The sequence below is a fragment of the Ostrinia nubilalis genome, chromosome 22, assembly GCF_963855985.1.
Source record: "Ostrinia nubilalis chromosome 22, ilOstNubi1.1, whole genome shotgun sequence".
In the NCBI taxonomy this organism is placed as follows: Eukaryota; Metazoa; Arthropoda; class Insecta; order Lepidoptera; family Crambidae; genus Ostrinia; species Ostrinia nubilalis.
This window is the reverse complement of record NC_087109.1, coordinates 12736958-12752002: the sequence shown is the minus strand read 5'-3', so window position 1 is coordinate 12752002 and position 15045 is coordinate 12736958. Positions and strand designations below refer to the sequence as shown.

The following is a 15045-nucleotide window of genomic DNA, read 5'->3' as shown; positions in this document are numbered from 1 at the left end:
GGAAAGAGGAAATATTATGTCCACGTGCAGAAGAGGAGCAAGAGTTGGCGTAGAGGTCAAATCAAAGGATGGTGTGGTGTAATGTGATAGTCGCAAGATGTGATTGCTTGCTACAATAAGCTGTAAGTACCAACTTACCAATACCATTTCAGACATACGAATTCCATCGGACGGATTGTGTTGATTTATAAATCAACAAAATAAATAAACGGTAAACTACCTTTATCAATATACATCCGGGGAAAGTATGAAAACTTCCACTAGGTAGGGTAGCGTACCGACGTACCTATTCTACCGCCATTATGGAAGTCTAACGCATGGCTTATAACCCAAGAGTGAAGTGTGCAGTTTGTCCTATTAGGATACGGTACGTAAGTATAATAATACCTTTGTGGTTTTCTTAAACTATGATTTCAGGAAAACGCTATGCTGTTACTGTGTAGTTAAACAGTGAGTCTGTGTAATAAACGGTGAAGGATGAACATTGTCTATTCAGCCTGATACGCAGTTTATTTGATGCTAGCGGCGTCTGGAAAATTTTTCGGCAGCAATACGATCGCAACTCTGCTCCGCAGATCGATCTGAGATTTCGCCTTATGCTAAATACCTACAGTGGAAAACTCACTGGCTACTCGGCAAGCTAGATGGCAGTGTAACCAAAACGCAGCAGCATAATCCTGTAGCGAGGGTAAGTTCTCTTGGAGCAAACAGGGAAAAACCAGGAGCCAGAACCTTTTCTCCCTCATCCCACCGGGATAGGAGAAAACTCAAACACTCAAGGAGTCTCATATTGAGCCAGGCAACGCCGCTCATTTTTATTTGCGTCGAGAGGTCTTAGTAAGGCATTGGCCCAAACCCTCTTGTTATCCCTCATCCCACTGGGATAGGAATCGGACTCAAATCATTACATTTCGAGCCGAGCAACCTCGCTCATTTTTATTTACGTCGAGAGGTTTTAGGGCATCGCTCTAAACCCTCATGTTATCCCTCATCCCACTGGGATAGGAGATTACCCAAAGAGAACCGGACTCAAATCATTACATTTCGAGCCGAGCAACCTCGCTCATTTTTATTTACGTCGAGAGGTCTTAGGGCATCGCTCTAAACCCTCATGTTATCCCTCATCCCTCTGGGATAGGAGATTACCCAAAGAGAATCGGACTCAAATCATTACATTTCGAGCCAAGCAACCTCGCTCGTTTGTATTTGCGGTTCAAAGACATGAGGGCATCGTCCTAAACTAAATCCTCATAATTTTGAAGAGTTATAGAACCCAAACGCCTTATTCCACGGCAAACGAAAATAAGTAAAGTTGCCGGGTAGACATGAGGGCTTCGCCCTAAATCCGCATAACTATAAAAGGTTCGGAAATTCTATTTTGCACGGCAAAATTAAAGTGATGTTGCCGGGAGGATATGAGGGCATCGCCCCAAATCCTCATAATTTTCAAGGGTTATGGAACCCTAATTAAAATGCTTTATTTCATGACAAAAGTAAGCTATTTAAGACCTGCCATGGGTAAAAGGTGGAGACAGAGATCATGAGATTACGCAAAAATTACTCGATTCGTGTCAGTTTGGCTTATTTCATTACTGCCGAGATGATACAAGGGCATCGCCCTAAACCTTCAGAATCTTGAAGGATGTTAATTAATCGGGGCCGCAGCTATGCGCCCTGAATTTTTGGTACCGAACAGTTAACGCCTGGAGAAATTAAATAAACTTAAGCCTTTATGCAGCCTCTGCATAGTAAAAACTATTGACCTGATAGTCTTTTAAATAAGGTATACATTCATAGACGCTTGGCGGGTACCACAAAGTACTGAATACTAAAATAAGTATTTGTCTGCTATACATACCTATAGTACACCGACAGACTCATGCAAATGTTCTGACGGCAATTGATTCGCACAGAAAGAGTCGCGACATTTGCGCCCTTACCTATTGGACGACTTCATTCTGGGGTAACTCAGGACCCATCCTTGCTTCGGGGTCAGATATAACCCATGCCCCTATTGTAATAAAAGCACACAAGTCTGGATAATAAACACAATGAAGTCGGTCCTTACCTATATAAAATAAATAAACAAAATAATAACAGTCTTACAAACTAGTAACAGTAAAAGGTGAACTCCATAAATACAAAATGGCCTAACCGAGTCTCGGTTACCAAAAACATACAGATCAAGTCACGTAACGTTACAAATCCTAAAGCATTGGCTCTTCTCATGTTATAACACTACAATTCATGATTTGCGTGAGGCAAAGAGCATTTTAACCGCCAACTTGAGGCGCTCATGGCACCCAATACCAAATACTTATGATCCATAATAACCAAAAGTATAAAGCTTATCTGAGCTTAAAACAAATTGGGCACGCTGCATGGTAACGCATTTCGCAATTGAATTTCACTGTACAACGAAAACAGTGACTTTAGTAAACCGTACTTACCAAATATATATTAAACCGCGTAGGTTTACATACTACAATTAGTTATTTTCTCATTTATACAAGCCATTACATTCGTTGGAGAAAAGATTGCATACCAAAAGTCACACAAGTCTTCAGTATCTTAACTGAACTTTCCGTGTGCCCTATTATAGTGTCAATGACTACGTCTTGTCTACTTAATTTAAGTAAATAAATATAATTTAATATTAATGTCATATGACACCATGTCATATTGTTAATTCGACCTTTTGTGCACCTCTGTGGTTCAATAAAAATTGTCGTATGAATATGAACGACTTTTACGAGGAGTTAAAGGGAATAAATCAAAACCTTCAGTCCAAGAAAGTAATTTAACTCTGATTTTTCCAATTATCACTGTGACCTTAGGGTCACACAGAAGTACATAAAAATGATTGGAATTAATTTTGGATAATGTGCCGCACTCTTAAGCTCTTTGCTTGGAGCCGAAAGTCCTTCGCCTACCTACATAGTACAATTTACAAAATTCGTATTTGATGTGATTTAAATCCATCAATTATTATACTGTAACGAAGGTAGTCACAAGCAAAATGTTGTGGCACACACAACTGTTTACGAGTTAACTTGTTTTAAGTACAACAGCCTCGTGAAATATTCTAATACCTACCCGACTCGCTAGGTCAATAAAGTAATTTGTCTCTGCTGACTATTGTCACAAAAATTAGTACTTACCTACCTACTGGCAACTTAGGTATGTACACTTCAACGAATCATGAGTGACATTGGCGATGATATAAAACTTAGTGTTACACAAACATCATTACATAAATATTTTTACATAAATATTATTACATCGTGCACAGAGCGATCGTCCAACGGCATTCAGGGTGATGAAAATAAATCATTCGAAATTAAATCCGATGCCCACCCTAAGGGCCTTGATGAAACCTGATAAGGTTTAGATCGGCTACGAAACTATCATTTAATTCTAGCTGTGCTTGCGACTTCGTTTGCATAACCTTTCCCGCTTTCGCAACATTCTTATTGATGCTCCGCTACTATTGGTGGTAGAATGATGTTATTATGATTTTATAGAATTCGTGGTTAAAGGACTCCAACACAAAGATAGTTTTTGTGTTGATGCAAACAAACTCTTGTTCAGCCCTATAACATTATTATCATAATTGTAATTACAATAATACATAATTACATATTAAGATTGCTCTGAATTAAGCTGGTTGACTAACCGTCAATAAGCTGATCTAGCTGACAAGTTATCACTGTTATAGCCCTAAAGATAATGGTCGCACAGTCTTACCACAGCACCGACGTGTGTAAACCGCAAAGTTTACTAAGTTTGTACTAGGAAAGTCTGTATTATTACAAATTTTATCAATTCCGACTCAAACTTCGCTATACCTAACGAACAGCGATAACGCGGAATACTCAGGCAATACAAAAGTATCGTACCTATACATAGCCGGCTAGCTATTGTCACCTATTCATTACACCGTCCACCTAGGCTACGGTCCTGTAAAGGTTTATAAATATTAAAATCTGAGCTGATACCTAAATGTGGGAAATGTTGGAGATCATCAAACGCCCGCTATCGGCAAGCGACCTTAACTGTACCAGTGAATATTCTTATCCATACCTAATAATTATTCACTCCTACCGAAGCTTATTAAATTCATCCAACGGTCTGATACTGTGAGTGAGGATGGACGTAGCTTTTGCGCCTTTTACATGACGTACAGTAACCGATAGTTAATTATTACATAGTTGTTAATAAACGATGCATTAGACGTGAATTTACGGAGATGCAGATGCAGGTTGCGTTCTGTAAAATATTATAATGTACCTACACACAGTACATTACCACTCAGTAGACAGATAAGCTAAAGTTCTAACTAATTCATAACATTTCTCACTGATCAATGTCATATTCTTCAATTGATCACATTGGCAATTACACAGCGCCACCAGGAGATAATAGACACGTCTCTCACTATAAAGGCTTCGAATAACGGTACAGTACTGTTTAATAGCGACGTTTTACCTGAAAATAAAACGTTTATTAAACATACTTACCTTATTCGAAGCCTACTTTTTAAATCTACCTGGTGTCATAAAACACAATGACGAGAATATCGAAACCTAGTTTCGAGCTACCGTTGGTGGCGCTAGTGTCGTTAATTGAGGCGTGCTTAGGCGGTGGGGGACCGGAGCGGAAGTCACGTGGGCAGATTATACGTCAAAACTAGTACTCAAACAGGAAAAGACAGACACTACTCTCATTATAAAGGCTTCGAATAAGGTAAGTATGTTTAATAAACGTTTTATTTTCAGGTAAAACGTCGCTATTATTATACCAGCAGTATCAGTTAAACAAGTTAAAGTTAGCTCAACAAAAAAAAAATTGAAATTGAGCAACTATACAGCCAACTAGGCGTCACTGCGCGTTGCTAACATTAACCTGTTGTTACTCTGTTACTTTTACTGTTGTAGTACTCATGACCTTAATTCAACATTGCTATAAAGAGGTGGGAAATTAAATCCATTTTGTTTTCAGTTTAAGTTGCCCTGTAGAGCTAAATACGGTATTGGTAAGTCAAAGCTTCAAAAAATATTGAAATTACTTAGTTTCACAGTAACACTGTAGTTATTTCAATATTTCTGTCTTAAAAAAATTAAATACACATATATTCTTGATTCCCATGGCTTTTTTAACATTTTTTAATGAATAAAATAAAAGTTACTTCTAATAAAATAAAATAAAAAACAAAGAAAACGACAAAATGTTATTTTTTTCATGAATTCTCTTATTTTTTAATACTTTTACTTAAATTATACAGCAACTAAGTAAACAAAACCCAGCAAAAACATCAAATTATTTTAATATGGGCAGTACTTACACCAATTTGACCTATGTTTTTTCCAAAAGTATGGTGTAAAATTAGTGTAACTGTCAAAAGTACAAAAATACATTGGTGTAACTGCAATTTATTTCCTTAACTAAGACATATTAGATAATTCTTTTTATTTAATCTAAAACCGCGTAGAATTCTAAGCATTTCTGTAAAAACAGATCCAAAAAAGGTTAAATAGGAAAAAAGTTATGTCCGATTTAAGACGAAAAAAAACTTTAAACGGCTCTACTGAAAAACTGTATTTTGTCAGTTACCCCAAGTGAACCTGCAACTGACGATAAGTTTAATATTTAAAAATAAGAAATACGATTAAATATTTCTATACTATAATAACCTGGGATGTACAACATGATGGAATCATTTTTTGAGATTTTATGAATAATAAGTTATATTTAAATAATTTTCCTCTTCAAAACTGCTGAAGTTAAAATTTTACAGCTACTATACAGTTTGTTTCATAGAGAAAAGTAATACATAGGAAATAGAGAACCCTCTCTGTCAAATTTTTGAACCTACTAATTGACAGCCTGGTGTTAAATTCCCTGTACTTAACCTACGTACGTAACGCTCGCATACATACATAGTACACGCAATACATACATAAAGTCCACGCACACATACACACAGTTCACGCACACATAGGCCCTCATAACCTTCAAAGGATTATTGTTTTTATGATGTACAATGTAGAATTTTTTCAAATCCATTATTTTAAAAAAAAAAAATTTATCTTTATGGTGTACGTATTGTATTATTTTCAAAACAATGGATTTGGAAAAATTCTACATTGCACATGGAAATGCAAATAAGTAAACAAAAACTTTTGAATTTAATAATTTTACTTTATTTATGAACACACATAATTATTATACACCAAAAGCGTCTTTTCGCAAAGTTTTCAACAACACTAAAAAAGCATTTGCACATTAAGAAAACTCAGATCACTTGTGAACATAACAGAAAGTTTCTTCGCGATTCACGAAGGAACGAACAAAACTCCGATGAACCAGAACAGCAGCAGGTACGAAGGAATGAACTTGAATTTGACTCGACGACTCTTCAATACTTTATAGGGCCACAGAACACTTAAATGATGGCTAAGAAAACAAGAATGCATTTAACATTGTTTAACATAACAAAAACAACACCGGCCATTTTGGAGGAAAAACAAAGTTGCCATATCGCACCCTTAATAATGAATGGGCACAACTCCAAAATTCAGTTTTTTGGGAAAAGCCAAAAAACCAATCGGCGGATCGCGGTTTTTTACATAATTGGCTCTAAAATCTTTATTTTATCAGCTACAACTTTCAAATTAAGCATACTTCATCACTGGTATCTGTTATATAATTTGACATAAGACATTTTTGAAAATATTGATTATGAGTATTTAAAAATATTGTTTAAAAAAATATTTCAAAGTTAGGCCTTTATTTTACTATTTCCGTTGTTGTGATTTTGGGTATTACTTATACTTGTGCCCATCTAATCCTTAGGCTGAATTGTTTTATATAGCATATTCCCTAATATTGCTCTCTAATATTTAAAAATAAGTGTATTATTCGATTTTTATATTGATTTACGCCCAATATATTATATCCAATTCAGTATAAGAGTAGGGTGCTGAATACTAGAAAATTATTAGATATGTCGAATTAGATTAAAATAAAGACTATTAGCTATTTCTCTGAGAAAACCGACATGAAAATACTAATTTTATGCATTCAAAATATTTTTACTTAGATAGATAGGGACTCTTACCCTATAAAAAATATGCTTTTCATCAAATCAAGAAAAACCTACAAAAACTTTTTCTGTAAGGTTTTCTGTTATGGATTTGTTCAGGATAATCACTTATTAAAGTCCAACAGCCAGTACCTTGGTATCTTTTTTCCACTATCCTGCTGTCCTAGTGGAAGGAACCGTTCTCCTTGTCCCTTACTATAATCACCCACATTATGTGGGAATCAGTTCAAATGGCTATTGTAAAAAATACAATTTAATACTCAAATTGGCGTGTGTAATTTTTGAAGGATTTTAGCAACCAATTTTGAACACAAGAATATCCATTCTGGTGTTCTAACATTCCCCAAAAAATATTTTACTACTAAAGCCACCACCAAAGCACCTTAGCCATGCTTCAGATTCAATTTGTGTTATATGGTTTACAAATACAGTCTTTTATAAGAGCACGGATTTGTAGTCCATCGAAGATAGCTGCTTTTAATTTTTCCGTACTCATCATCATTTTGCTTTTGATCATTTTAGTGATTAGAAAGCTCAATACATATCTTTGGCCCTCCAAATAGAAGCCCTTTACGTCCTGCTTGACTTCAGTATTGCAAAGAGTCTAGGTACACAAGGTTTACGACGATATTGGACACCCAATATTTATTATTTTGTACAATTTTTATCCCAAAGTATGCTTGGTTTGTTATCACAAACTCCGTGATCTTTTTTCTTTGTTTTTGTGTACAATATTTGCTACATATTAAAAAAAAACTGTTAGTGGTGTTAACACAAGATTTCATTACGAACTCATATTTTTTAAGACAAAAAGCACTTTAGAACTTAAATTTAGACAAACTGAAAATTTCAAGGTCTAATAGCTGATCAGTAAAATTGTAGTAACTTAATACGTGAAAAGATAATTTTAAAATAAATTCGATGTATCCTCAGTCCTCAGAATCTGAGTGATTAACTAGCATCAATTTATGTGACCGTAATAAAGTAATGAATAATATAATTAAAAATTATAACACTATCATATTAAAGTTATTCACCTTTTGGCTGACTAGTGCGTTTATTCATAAAATAAACAAAGAAAAAAGCCAACTCGAGCCCCGAGCGAACGTTAATAGCCTTAACACGTAGCACGTAGGTATGTCTCTTGTTTTATTAATCATTAGTTTATTTGTCGGGAAGTATTTCATAACCACCGCTTTATTTCTTAGCATCGCGATAAAACATTCTGTAAGCTCCTAATCAACCAATAGGTATGAAAATTAATACCAAGAAGCAAATTATTTTTATAGGAGAGTTGTAAATTTAACTACAAACACCCATCCATGGTCCGCCTAACTAAAGTTAAAGTTATATTTTATAATTTTCTATGATTAACGGGACTTTATCAATGTAATAAAAATGAAAATGTAACATATTATTAGAAATATATGGAATTAATTAGTCTTATCTCACTAACACTTACTTAAAAGTTTGTCACACAAAGGCACAACTCCAAATTGGACCACAGTCGCGCGGGCCGGATTCGACAAATATCGGCATGTCTCTGATTCAGCCCTTCTAGCGGGAAGATAGACGAAAGTATGGAAGGGGCACAAAATGTAGAACTCTTTTATCTGATCATTGTTTTCGATTTCTGTGAAAGCCATCTTGTAGAACTGACGAAAATGTGCCTCTCTAGTACAAAAAGTAAAAAACCAAAAATTTTGAGTTGTGCCCCTATATTATTAAGGGTGCGATATGTTAAATAGTAATTTCTACTACTCTATTATGTAAATTGTAACAAAAAATGTCACCGTTCAGTTTTAAATTAAAACAAATTAATTTCATTTAAAAAAAGTTTTCACATTGTAATTAACAATATTCTCAAATATATTTTAATTAAGAAAAAAATTAAAATATGAAGGAAACAGGAGCAGCGACATCTAGAGCGTTTTAGGGTAGTTAAAAAGTATTTGAATTTATTCACCGATGTCGCTGTTTGGAAGCAAGTTTCACTTCGATGACCGTTGTATGGAAGTTTCCGCACCCTGGTTTGTTTCGGAATTAAGCCCAAACCGAAAAAAAGAAAAAACCTTCGGATACACTACAAAAACGAAAGAAGTGGCAATCCACCAGCTACCCAATGCTAATAACAAAAAAAGGTGGCTGTCGAGCTGACGTAATCATCCAATATGGCGGATGACGCGCGCGCTCCCTGCCGCCCGCGCCCGTAGTTTTCCTTGGTCGGTTGCAGAACTGCCACTCGTCTCGAATGATTTCACCGGGCGATGAATGAAAATTGTGGTCCTGGTACTCAGAAAGTCCGCGAAAAACCATACTATTCATAAACCTGAACTTAGTGTGAAACAGTGCGATCGTAAAGGTGGATCCTTGGTGACAGTGTTTAGCCAGTTCTCCTTTTTGTGTGACCGCAGTGTTTACGTGCTGAAACGGTATCTATTGTGTGAAATTCCACTCTTCGGCCTGCAAGCGTCCCGTTTAATGGGATCTTGTTAATCAACAGGTAAGATAGTTTGTAAGATTTGCGTAGTTTAGCTTTCTGACATAAAAATAGCGGTAAAAGTTCGTGGTCGGTCTTGCCAATTAAATACCGACGGTTTACGTGTTTTCCGGCGTACTTGTGTGTTGAAGAGGTATTGTTTACGGTTGCTTGAGTTGCAAAAGATATTTTTTCTTATTGGAATGCGTGAGACGCGAGCGAAGGGCGGTTACTCCTTGGGCGCGGCGGCGTCCTACTTCTGATAAGTAGCAAGTAGGCGCTGCCTCGTACTACCAGATTGTGGCCGCGAGCACGTACAGCGATATTACAGGTGTAATTCTGGATAAAGTATTATTGTATGTGGGTCAAACAACTGTTTTTAGGAGTTATGTAGTGTAGTTTTAACTTGTTCTGTGAAATCTTATTGTAATCCCATAAGCAATAAGATGGAATGCATGTGTGTCATAGTCATGATGCATTTTTTGTTGTACAATTTACAGGTAATTATGCTGTCTAAATATGTTCCAAAAACTTGTAACGTTAACTAACAGGTTCCTTTTATTAGGTAAAAAGTCCGACCTCTGAGTTCCAATAATGATGTCATACAAGACAATCAAAGTAAGGTCAGATTCTTAATAACAATTAGGTACCTACATGTTTTATATTTGTTCATTTATAATGATTATTTTTAATGCATGTAAGTAACTTAATAACGATAATGTAGAGTAATTATTCTTTGGATAATAATGTAAAGGGTAAAATTTTACAAGCCTTCATAATTTCATATAATATTTATAAATTAAATATGAATTTATGCCTAATTATATTAATTGTTTGGTGTCATCATTTTCCTGTTATAAAATAAATATAGATTATAAATAAAATTTATCTTTAATTAAATTGACCACAATAAATTGTATTTTATTAACTTGCACAACAAGTTTGATGACACTTAAAAACATATTTCTATAATCAATTCAGATACCTATGTTGCTCTAGATTAGTTATTTTCATTTAAATTTAATTAAAAGCAAAAATGTGTTTTGCTTAAATGCCATTGTACAGTATCGCTGATAAATATGTGACTGTCATCATCATCAGGTCATTTGGTCCCCACAGTTGGAGCATGCCTTCTTTACTTTGCCTGTATTCCGAATGTTGGCTTGACTGTTTAGGTCTGATGATCACATAATTTACGACATTCATGTGAAGAGTATGGGTGCTCCTATTCAACTCTGCACTACAACTCTGAACAGTATGGAACTATTTGAAACTGTACATATCTAGGATTTTACATGCACCACATTTGCACTAATCGCCTTTCCCGAAACAATGTTTCAGGTTTGATGAATTATCATACTGCCTTGGACTTTGTTTATACCCACAATTTTTTACTTGCCAAGCCACTGCTCTGACCACTGAGAGACATGAGATAATATTATGCTATCAGTAAAACATTGAAGTGAAAAAAGTTGGTCAGTAATCTGATGTCGCCTGGCTTGGTCTTCAAAATTCTTGGGATAGGTAAACATTGGACAATGTTCCAAATCCGATTGTTTCCGTTCATTGCCCCCATATGACGAAATTTACAATCTCTCACAACTGAAAGTCCTATGTTGTAGCTAGGATCTACTGACCGCCAATAGTAACCTACCCAACGAAGTAGTTACAGTCGTAGGTATAGTTTACTCGCGATCTAGCTGTTTCATTCAATAAAACGCTGATTGCCCATGCGCTCAGCCTCGACCTTTATCCCTGGCCAATCTGCCCGTGGCGTGACATCATCACCGCGAGATTCGGCATTGCGGCAATTCTAGGTTTCCTGGTGACATCATTGGTCGACTTGTCGCGTTACCAGCCGATGGTACACACGACGGTACTTCAAGCAGTACACTCTGTCATTGTATTTAGTTGCAATAGAAGCTATTTTGGAACAACAATGGATAGTCCGATGTGCTCAAGAATGTCCTGATAAACAATTGAAATCCACTGAGAATTCACCGATCGGCCACCACCATCGACTTCTTCAACTTAAAGAAATTGTTCGGGAGCTTTATATTCCCAGGACATTAAGGCCTCAGCCTCGAACTTAGCGGGCAGCGGGGCGGGAGCGGCGGCGGCGCTGGAGCGGGGCGGGCAACGCAGACCCGTTCTCGAAACAAGCGGGCAGCTCGCGCGGCGCTTTAGCGGCGAAGTGTTGTGTTCGGGGTTGTGTTGTCGAGATATTTGTTTTTATTCGCAAACGAAATGTCTGAACAACGGCGACAATTTTATTTCGATTCAAATTTATTCCTAACGCTCGATTTATTGTGGGCAAAAGAAGGAGTGCGCTGCCCGCTCGTTGCCCGCTCCCTCGCCGTTGCCCGCTGCCGCGCCGCTGTTTTCGAGAACCGGTCTATTTGATTTTACGCATAAGATCCTGCCGCTCCCGCGCCGCCGCCGCCGCCGCCCCGCTGCCCGCTAAGTTCGAGGCTGAGGCCTAAAACTCCGCCATTCGGGAGTTACGATTACGAGAATATAAAACTTGAAATCATTCTTTTTTTTCATAGTGACTGAAGGTTTTATCTGGACGGGGCTTATCTCTTATAATTACAATTTGTAGACACGAAATTCATCTTATCAATTGACCCGTAACCCCGATCTTCCTAACAAAACCTCACAAATATCATCAAGAAATCCCTAAAGTGAAGAAACTAAGAAAGATATTGGTTACCGTTTGTAGGCCTTCGAAAATACCTAATCATGGTCTTGACCATCCATTTCCATACGTCCACGTATCGTGCCTCAAATAAATCGAGTTTATTTGCATTTCGGCCATCCAGTTTGAGGGTGGGCACACGTTTGTTTGTGATCCTGTTTATGCGTTCATTGATATTCCAGCACCGGGCCTGTTCGGGCGGCCGTTGATTTGAATTCCGCTTCGTATTCCATTCGATAAGCTGACGAGTTTGTTGTTTTTGTCAGCTATCTTTTGGCGGTGGACAAAATGGTAGCGTTAATGATTTATATATTTCTGCTTTGCCTTAGCTGTGTCGCCTTTTATGATATAAAAAAAATCTGGTAATGACTGTGAAAAAGGCGAACTTAATTAAGCGACTGAGTAGGTAAATGCTTATTTTTTGCGAGGTGTTAATGAAGACAGTATTTAAAATGAATATTTCACTATCTTTAAAATCTGTTCTGTGCTCTAGCACAGAATAACTATAGCTCTAGCCTAGTAAGATTGTACTTAGTACAGAATGAAGTTATTGTCTATTTTTACATTTAAATCATAGACAATTAAGATGTCGTCATCCATTCCGAGCCCCGGTCATCCAATTAGAGCATTGCAACTTCCTGAGTAGGCGCAGGCGCATCTTTCGTCAAGCATTAGTGTTATTAGCAGGGTTCGAAAATATCCTTATGATATATATCCGATATTATATCGGATATATATCTGATATTATGATATATATCCGATATATATCGGATATATATCATAAATATCGGATATATATCGGATATTTTCGAACCTAGGGTTCGAAAATATCCTTATGATATATATCAGATATGTATCTGATAAATATCATAAATATCGGATATTTTCGAACCCTGGTTATTAGAGTAACGGTTGTTGTTGGTATTTTTATAGCTTAAGTACGAGCTAGAAACCTGTTTGTTTGAGTTGTACAGCGTTTGATTGCTAAAGATCCGTTAGGTTTGATATACGGGCTAATTTTTGGTACGAAAGTTATTACAAAAATATTTTAGTTTTACTGGCTGTGTGAGTAACTACCGGAGCCACCGCAATGCCCAAAATACGTCGATGGTTTTGAACTAGGCACCATGTATGACCAAATGTCGAACTAGTCCTCTAGATACGGGACTATTCCCACCTCTCGTTCCCACCGCTGAAACTCCTGTGTAGCCAGGATCTACAGCTTAACCGCCAATAAAAACCCAACCAGTGAAGGTCAAGTTTGTTCCGGGGGAAAGTTAAACTGTCATTGGACCCGCAACGAAATTAATCAGAAGAATATAGGAGGAGTTCGAATTTAAAGTTCAACTTCCGTTTTTTAGTTCTCTAAGGCCCAGAACAGACGATGAAACACAACTGCAACGAAACTGCAACTGCTAGTTACTTTTGAGTTGCATCTATCTAAGTCTCTGCTATAGCGTCCGTTGAGAGACCACACATGACGCGACCAGTTTGAAACTTTCAGTTTCAGTTTCATTCATGAAAATCATCAGAAAGTTGCAGTTTCGTTGCAGTTGCGTTTCACCGTCTGTTCTGGGCCTTAGTCTAGATATTGCAATTAGTTCTTTCAATATTCTAATGCTAGGTACTGGGTAGGTACAATAATCTCTAAACATCGTAGGTGTTACGTGAACAGACGTCCAGTTTGTCAAACTTTACTACGACACGAATGACTCAATTGACTTTGTTTACGGTCCGCACAACGATAAGTGCCGATGAATGCACTCGAGTGTCGTATAAAAATAGTATATTGCCACTTCAGACCTCAGACTCGAGTAGCATCAGTAATTGAGATTTGGCTTCATAAATAAATTTTATCTAATAAATACTTTAGTAAGTTCTATTCTATTTATGTTATGTTTTGACTTTTGATCCACTTCTATTCATTGTTTTCGGTGGCCAACACTGACTAAAGGTTATAAAACTTGTGAATCATGATTGAATCAGAAATATTAATTTGATTCATCCAAACAAAAAGCTAATAATAGTAATCTGTTGTCATAATAATGACCACATTTACCGCAGTAAAATTAGTCTTTTATAATTAATTGTATAAAAATACATCGACTGTAATTTGTAAGTACCGACTGCTACAAATAGACATCACACACGTATTTTACATAGGCTTAGTACTTCGCATCAACTTAAATACTTCTTGGCGAAATCTCTGAGATTTTGATAGGAAATCCCGTATCAAAATACACGAAAAAGGATGCGGTCACAAAAGCGTGTTTCTTACAAAAGAAAAATCAATTCAACGTGTCCCTAACGTTGGTTACTAAAAATAAGTCTACTCTTGTTACCCTAAAACAGCCGCCTATAAAAGCATCATTGCTATTAGCTAAGAAAACAAACGGTTCATCAACATCAGCTGGGCGATGGCACACTTTGTTATTGTTCTACATAATCTGCTTGATTAGATGGCGTTGAGATAAGGCATATTGTAGACATTTTTGGCCTTTTCATGTACATAATCTTTTTTCCCTACCAGAGAGCTGCAACAAACTCAGTTCAAAATCGTTGAAACTGTAAATGTTACCTTGTTTAATGGGTTTTCTAACAACGTGGCGTGACTTATTATTGGATTAAGTTTCTTTTCCAGCTTAGCGTTACCTAAGTGTTAGACGGTAAATTGTTTTGCCTAAATAAATAAACTAAAGTCTGAAAGATAAGACCGTCTAGCGCCAATTCTTTTCAGCATCAGTCGACATGTTGCCAAAAATA

General features: G+C 36.6%; 1 protein-coding gene across 1 annotated transcript in view; it reads left to right on the top strand.

The window, feature by feature from the left end:
• Positions 1–9293: 9293 nt before the first annotated feature.
• Positions 9294–15045, top strand: part of LOC135082624 (protein 4.1 homolog) — a 119949-nt gene continuing 114197 nt past the window's right edge. Inside the window, exon 1 of the mRNA XM_063977407.1 lies at positions 9294–9608. The gene's annotated coding sequence lies outside the window, so the exon portion shown is untranslated. The remainder of the gene's footprint in view (positions 9609–15045) is intronic.